This window comes from Canis lupus, chromosome 6, assembly GCF_048164855.1.
Source record: "Canis lupus baileyi chromosome 6, mCanLup2.hap1, whole genome shotgun sequence".
NCBI lineage: Eukaryota > Metazoa > Chordata > Mammalia > Carnivora > Canidae > Canis > Canis lupus.
In genome coordinates this window covers 56,224,990-56,233,036 of record NC_132843.1, presented here as the reverse complement: position 1 = coordinate 56,233,036, position 8,047 = coordinate 56,224,990, and the positions used below count along the sequence as shown (strand labels likewise).

The window sequence follows — 8,047 nt, the reverse complement described above, 5'->3', positions numbered from 1 at the left end:
ACAGAGAGAGAGAGCGCATAAGAGCAAGTACAAGCACGGTGAGGGAGGGACAGAGGGAGAGAATCCCAAACAGAATCCCCCTCCCTGCTGAGGAGGGAGCCCAACGTAGGGCTTGATCTCACCACCCATGAAATCATGACCTGAGCCAAAACCGAGAGTCAAATGCCCAACCGAGTGAGCCACCAGGTGCCCTTTAAAGATTTTATTTTTTAACTAATCTCTACTCTCAATATGGGGCTTGAATTCACAGCCCTGAGATCAAGAGATCATGCTCCAGTGACTAAGCCACTCAGGCATCCCAAGCTCATCTTTAATCCCTAACCTCTTGGAAAATCATAAAGAACTCTAAAGACTCCCCCCAAGTCCAGATCCTAGAAAGGCATGAAGCAAAAGAAAATTCCTCTCCATCTTATTTAAAGCATATCTTTCAAGTTCTGGTCTCCAGAATAATTTATACATGAATGTCCAACTTGTTCTTAACCGGCTTGTCATGACATGATAGACCTCATATCGCCTAAGAGATACTGAACATACATTTGTGCTAGAGGATATCATTTGGTTATAAAATGTATTTGACCTTAATATATCTATAATTTCTTATTTAGAGCTAGAGAATATCATTTGGTTATAAAATGTATTTGACCTTAATATATCTATAATTTCTTATTTAGAGCTTTAAATGAGGGTCAAATCATCAGCTATATAAATCCTTTCATATTAATCTTAAGTCTATTCAAGTTCTATCTGAATAGACCTCAAATTCTATCTGTTTTCCGATAACACTTACTGTGGTATGACTCAGATAATTTTGGTAATCAATTTTTCAATTTCAGTATCCTATTTGTTATTGCTAATTTATACCCAAAAAGCATTGATATTTTATGATATAAAGACTAATTAGAAAAGCTTCAGTTTTAATAGAATAAATTGAAAATTGTACCTTCATAAGGATGCCTTTTATAATTATGATATTCTTAAAGTGAGCATTTATTATTGTTATGGGCTGAATTGTGTTCCTTATCTCCAAATTCCTATGTTACAGTCCTAACCCCTAGTACCTTAGAATGTGACTGTATTTGGAGATAGGGCCCATAGAGAGGTAATTAAAATAAAATGAGATCATATGGGTAGGCCTAAGCCAATATGCCTTGTGTCCTTATAAGAAGAGACTGGGATTTAAATAGACACAGAATAAATACAATGTGAAGACAAAGGGAGAAGATGGCCAGCTGCAAGCCCAGGAGAGAGTCCTTGGAAGAGACCAAACCTGGCAACACCTTGATCTTGGACTTCTAGCCTCCAGAATTATGAGAACATTTCTGTTGTTTAAGCCACCAGTCTTGGTATTTGTTAAAGCAGTCCTAGAAAACTAGTACAATCGTGAAATCCAACAAAGTTTTTGGTAAATTTTGCCAAGGGAAAAGTGGAGCTGCTTTCTCTTGATCCTGTTTATATTAGTGTGTAGAATGGGCCTCTTGCCTGAAAGTTGTTTGATGTCTCTTTCATAGAGGTGTTCTGTTTACTATCACCTCGGAATAAGTCTCAAAAGGTCAGCTGAAGTTCAGAGATGCTCAGTCTTGGGCTAGAAGGCCTTCATGAAAAGTAGATTAGTTTGTTATCTAAAGATCTATCATAGCCGCTGACTCAGGAAGCAAACTGGTGAGCCCCAGCACACTTTGGGGCCCAACTGCTCCATCCTGGAAAAATCCCAAGGGGGGATAAATTGAAAGCAGAGTTCCTGGCTGGGTTCGCCAAAAACGTTGCAGAGGGAGCAAACTCAGATAAACTTGTCACAAGAGAAGCCAGTAACTCAAGAGATGAGAATTTGGAAAAGAGGAAGAGAGAAATCTATTTGGGTGTGCGCAGCTTGGGGATGTGGCAGGCTTAAGTCTTGACAACGGACCTCTCCACTAGCAAGATGGACATCTAGAGTTTGATAGAGAGAGGTTCGGGGGATGGGGGGGAGCTGAGTGCAAGAAAGCAGGCAGAGAGCTTGTGGTCATAGGTGGAGGTTGGTATGCATTCAGCTCATGATCATGGGCAGGGACGGGGATATGAGGGGATATGTAGGGAGTGGTCCTCTAGGCCTTTCATTGCTATCACGGCTTTTCTGGTCTGGTGTCATTAAAAAATGCTTTCATCAATGCCTCAGGGAAGGACGATAAGAAATAAATACAACAGATTTTAGAGCATGAGTTAAGCTGTCTGGTCTGTTTCTGGTTTTAACTGTTTGGGTCTATCTACAGTTGAACTAACAAGTTCAGAAATAGTTTCAGGAGGGACTCAGAAACATGTTTATTGAACTCTTTTGGGATCAAGCCTACAGAGACCTACCTCCAGAAACCCCAGAACTAGCTTGTGCTACATCTGTCATGATTATGTTGGATTGTTACCCTAAATCTAAGGCAACCTCTTACACCTAGTTTGTAAATACTGACTTGGGCCTGGTTTCGGACTGAACTCTAAAGGTGAAGGGTAGGTCAGAAACTACTGGTTTCCTTATATTTCCTTAGTGTAACTACTTAGAATATCTTCCTCTTTTCCATTTATTTTCTCTCCATTTATTTATTTAATGAACAGTGGTAAGAGGTGTGTCGACTATGGGAGGGAGTAGGTTATGGAGAATCTATGTATGAGGGAGGGTTGGGTGGGGAGGATAAAAAGGATTTATTTGGACTCCTACCCTTACTTTACCTAACGCAGTCTAGAAAATCCAGGTGACTCAGTTCTAGTGCTGTTTTGTGCTCGCATTTGTGTTTGAGGATGTCATTCCCTCTCCCTCCATAAATGATTTACATTGGAGAGGTCTCAGGTTCTAGCTGTACTTTAACCAGGTTTTTCTGTTAATCTAAACTCTATTCACACACCCTTCTGTCGCCTGTTCCTTAATCCTTCCTCATCCCCATCCTGCCCTGAGCTGATTATACTTCCATGACTCTGGGTACATATCTAATATCATACATAGTTATTTTAACTTGTCAAAATGTAGTCTCTGTGACATTAGAATGATTCCTATTAATTCCTCCCTTTAACTTTCATAGAACCTTAAACTTTCTATGCAATAATGATCCAGTTTATTTTATACTCTAGTTGTTTAAACGCATATCTTATTGTATTGTTCTTACTAGCTTGTTGAATTTCTTTAAAGCAGAGACACATGACTTATTTACATTTTCTCCTCCTATTCCAGTTCTCTACACTTTCTTCAATAATACGATATTTATCTATAAAGGAGTTGGGTAGATTTGTGATCTATCCAACCTTTCTCAGTCTCTGTTTCATAAAAGTTGGTTGTATCTAAAAATCATTTCTATTTTTAAAATAAACAATGTCTTAGATTGACAATCACACATTCCAGAGTATTATTTAAGGATGTGCTAGCTTAATCACTCTGTATAACTTGAAAAACAAAGTTTCGTCTCATACACACACACACACAAGACAAAATCAAAGGAAGAACAATCGAGTACAGGCATATCAGGAAATACATTGAAAAAATTCATAAGGCATTATTTTAACTGGTTTTGTGTAATCTAAAATCTAGCATTAGAGTTCATGCTAAGAGCAAAAATGTATTTGATGAGTTTCATCCTCATCTGATGAAAAAACTGAATACTACAATGACATATACTTAAAACGGATATTTAAAAATTATTTGAGTACTTATGTGTCATGAACTGTTTTAAGTCCTTTACATGAAATGACTCATTTAATTTTCATAGTATACCCATGATGGAGGCCAGGGCAGAGTCTAAATTTCTAGGCATTCTATATGAGAATTAAATAATAAAATGCAAAATAAAACTAAATTGTTTAAGTTATGTTAAAACTGCATAGTAGTGATTTCTAAGCACAAACAACTGCAAAACATATAAGCTGTTTGTCTTTAGTAATACATTCTTTAGAGTGTGATCTTAGCTCTAGGAAGTTCTCAAACACTCTTTCACTGGATTAATACAAATCGCTGGATTAAAACATACAATTTTAAGTGGTTGAAACGTTAAATATATGTATCAATTTCAACATGTCTTATTAAATCTTATTTATAGTACCTCTCAAAACCCTGAAAAATGTTAGTACACAGCAGTAGCAAAAATTTTAAACAGCACAATCAGGGGGAGAAACAAGCTTAGTTCAGTAGCTAAAATTCTTACTGCGTTATTAATTTGGGAATACCATCCAGAATCTCTATTTTTTTTCTTGCTAAATAACCATATTATCTTTCTTCTAAATAGCCGCAGTCTCAAGGAACAAATTATTCTCGTAATCTACACATCTGCCCTAAGCGGGGAGTTCAAAGCATGTAAATGTTTCTCATACATTAGCTTTTATTGTAAACACTCAAGTAATTTTCAAAGCTGCTTTTCTCCTTTTTCTGCCAAATGTTTCTGTTTAATTATATTAGTACAATGAATTCTGGGAAGCCCCTTGGCTTTAAACCTAGGTTTAACCGAAAAATTGATGAAACAAAAATAAACTTAACTTCAGCATCGTATTTTATTTGCAAGGGATTTACCGACGGAGGTACAAACTATTCGTAGTTTAAAGCAACTGTGTTATCTAGGTAGCTTGTAAGGAAAGTTGGGTTATTTGCTTCACCTCAACAGGGAAGTTGGCTTGTTTGCCTAGCAACAGCCGCTAAAACCTTCTGTTGTGGAAGGTTCCCTAGGAGGGAGAAGCGAGGAGGAGGAAAAACAGGAGGAACAGATTAATCTGTTTTTCCTAGCAGGGGAATGAGGCCTGGCTCCTTGAAGAGGGAAAGGCCATCCGAGAGGTAGACGGCCTTTAGATTAGCACACACTGACCTAATCCCTCTGTGAGAGCTGGAAGTTAGTTCTTTGTAGGATTGGGGTTACCCCCGGGCGGGCTGAAGGCGAGCTTACGGATTGAGCCCACTTCAAAGGGAAGTGGATCCCAGTCGATAGAAGCACGTCAGGAGGTCTTCTGGAAAGAAGCTGGAATCGCAGTAGCAGGAGGGGCTCAGCAACTGAGAAGACCGCCGCGCAGGGTTTGGGAAAGGTGTGTGGTGTGTCTTACACCTATTACAAAGCCCCGTTCTAACGACGGAGTTTATCGAGCTAGAGGCGGCAGCTTCTCTACACATAGCCCTGGCCTGGGGAGTGCTGATGTCCGCAGCGAAGAAAGGGCGGGATAAGCCAGAGATCCCCGCTCTCTTGGCCAAGACCTGAAGCCACAAAAGGGGAATCACGGCAGAGGGGTGCTCGCGGGGCGGGGTGTCCGTGCGAGGCCGCCCCGATGCCGGACGCTCCATCTGGAAATCAGGCCTGAACGGCGGGGGGTGTCCCTCCGCTGCTCTCCCTTACAAGCACGGGGTTGGCGAAGCGCGCTGGTCCGCACGGGGTCTTCCCGCTACCCCCAAATCAAAATGGCTTCTTTTCCACGAGGGACAAGAAACTTTCAATCGTCGCAAGGTTCGCTTTTAGAGCTAGGAACTCGTCCACGGGCCGGACCTCCCCGCCCCACCCCCCGCCCCACCCCCACCCCCACCCCGACAGGTATCCCCGTCCCCTCGGGCCTCCAGGCGGTGTCGCCGCGACGGGAAGCCCGACCTCTCTGGGGACTCGGTGAGACGCAGGGCAAAGCTGGTGTGATCGAGAACGTGGGTGACACGCACGAGAACAACAAGTCCTCCGGGGCGGGGGGCGCGGGGCGCGGGGCGGCCGCGGAGGAAGCCCAGGGGCGGAGGGAGCGCGGGGTTCCGAGGGGACGTCAGACATTTCCCAATCCCCGCTCGCCGCCCGGCGCCGCGGCGCTGCTGGGGGAGGGCTGGCGGGCTGCGGGACCAGTTCGGCGGCTCCGGGCGTGGGTGCGCCCCGGGGGCTGGCGGACGGCGTCGCGGGCCTCCCTCCCGGGCGTTGGCGGCCGGTGACTCAGAGCTTTCCCCGCGCGCCCCGCCCCGCCCCGCCCCCCCGCGCGCCCCGCCCCCCGGGGAGGAGCCTCGCCCTCGTCCCCGCCCCAGTCTCCGGGGCGGGCCGGAGCCCGAGGAAGAGGAAGGGGACGAGGACAACGAGCGACGGGGCGGAGGAGGAGGAGGAGGAGGAGGAGGAGGAGGTGGAGGAAGAGGAGGCCGACCAACAAGATGGCCCCTGCTGCAGGAGCAGCCTCAGCAGCAGCAGGTGGGAGGCCGGAGGCGACGCTGGCGGTGGCGGCGGCGGCCGTGGCCCGGCGGCCTGGGACAGAGTCAGAGTCGACGGTGGCGGCGGCGGCGGCGGCGGCTGCCGCGGCGGTGGCGACGGCCGCGGGGACTCGGAGCTGAGAGGAGCTGCTGCTCGGACCAGCGCGGTGAGCGAGCAGCAGGCGGCGGCGGCGGCGGCGGCCCGGGCCCGGGGAGTGCGGCAGTCGCGGCCCGGCCTCCGTCGGGAACAATAGGCGGCCGCGGCGGGGAAGGGGCCGTCCTCGCCCGCCCTCCGCCCCTCGGCGGCAGCGCCCGGCCCCCCGCGCTTCCCCCGCCCCCCCGGGGCCTCAGCCCGGCCGGCGGCGGAGGGTCTTGTCCGCGGCCGGCGTCCCGAGGCCCGAGGCCTTGGAGCGCGGCCGGGAGGGCCTGCAGGAGCGGGTAGGCCGTGGGGAGGAGCGGACGCCGCCCTGGGCGAGGGGAGGGGGCCCCAGGTGCCCGGCCCGGCGCTTTCTCCTAGGGCCTCGGGCGGGGTGCAGGGTGTGCGCAGGAAATGCTTTTTGGACCCCCGGCCCGTGGGGGTGGGGAGGTGAAGGCGGCTGTAGACGGGCACCGCCTCCGCGTCCCTGCACCTCGCGGCTGCCCCCTTCCCTAACCCCTTAAGCGCTCTCCTTCCTCGGCCAAGCGGGTTTCACGGGCTCTCGAGCTCCCTGAAGCTTCTGGAGATGGAGCCAGGTGGTCTTCTCTCTTGCTGATGGCGATGGGGAAACTGTGTATGCGGGTGTCTTAAGAAACATTTTGAGTGCAACAGCCAAAAAAAAAAAAAAAAAAAAAAGCCTTACAAGGTAAAACGTGATTATCGATAAGGGAGGGGTGGGGAGGGGTGGAGGGCTGAGGGATGTTCTTAAAACGTCCCTTCGCTCCGGTTCTCTCTAAACCTAAGTTATGCCCACGTCCCGGGGGAGAGGGAAACAAGGGCTCTTTTGGACCAGTAATAATATAACTCTTGACATCCCAGAATAGTCCACGAAACTGGAAACAAAGCCACTAACTGGCGAGGCGAAGACAAATCGTAGTGTCTGAATAGGACTTTGCTTCAAACGCACCGTTTTTGCACTGTTAATGTGCCTCATAAGAAATAACTAACAACATGAGCCCAGAATGGACCTAACGAAGCATTTCTTCAGGAGAGAAGTGGTTTCCCATCTCCAGGCTAGAACTTCTTGTGCTCTGTCTCCTGTTTTGATTTTGCCTTTCAGTCTTTTATTCTAAGACTAACCGTTGCTTTGGGTTTGATATTTGGTTTCTAAAGCAGATGTTAGTAGGATTTCAAAACTTCTTTGTAACTTTCAAAAACTGGAAACAACTGTTCTCTTTTGAATGTTTAGGCTTTTGGAGAGGCAAATAACAATTACACCCGGCAGTGATGCCTGTAACTTCAACAGTTAATTGCGACAACACCTAAATTTAGGTGTTTTTTTGTTTGTTTGTTTTTTTGTTGTTGTTGTTGTTGTTTTTTGTGGCATCTACCTCGTCCCATCTCCACTGTTGGGGCGGGGGCGGGGGGAATGATTCCAGTTACTTCCATTCCAGTTTATATGTAGGTTTGCAGATATTTATATTAAACTTGTTTGGATGCAACCGGGAAGATTGCTTTCTACTGTTTAACATTCAGTTACTTGGTCCCTCCATTCGTGTTCTTGAAAGGAAAATTGACCTGTGCAGAAAAGATGCCAGTTAATGTCTTCCATCCAGTTTTAGGGTAAATTTCTACTTAGAATTGTCTGTGTTATAATTCGAAGCATTTTTAGTGTATGTGAAATTTAATGAGTGGCACTAGTCCTTAATTCTTTCAAGAGAATTGACTGTAAATATACTAACAGCCAAATAAACATGGAGGTTGCACTATCTTGT

At 46.6% G+C, this 8,047-nt stretch overlaps 1 protein-coding gene across 5 annotated transcripts in view; it reads left to right on the top strand.

The window, feature by feature from the left end:
• Positions 1 to 6,074: 6,074 nt before the first annotated feature.
• Positions 6,075 to 8,047, top strand: part of RC3H1 (ring finger and CCCH-type domains 1) — a 74,424-nt gene continuing 72,451 nt past the window's right edge. For 4 of the 5 annotated variants that reach the window (XM_072830689.1, XM_072830688.1, XM_072830690.1 and 1 more), the window contains exon 1: positions 6,174 to 6,303. The gene's annotated coding sequence lies outside the window, so the exon portion shown is untranslated. Of the gene's footprint in view, positions 6,138 to 6,173; positions 6,304 to 8,047 lie in introns of those variants that run through there. The other variant, XM_072830687.1, reaches the window with a different exon arrangement.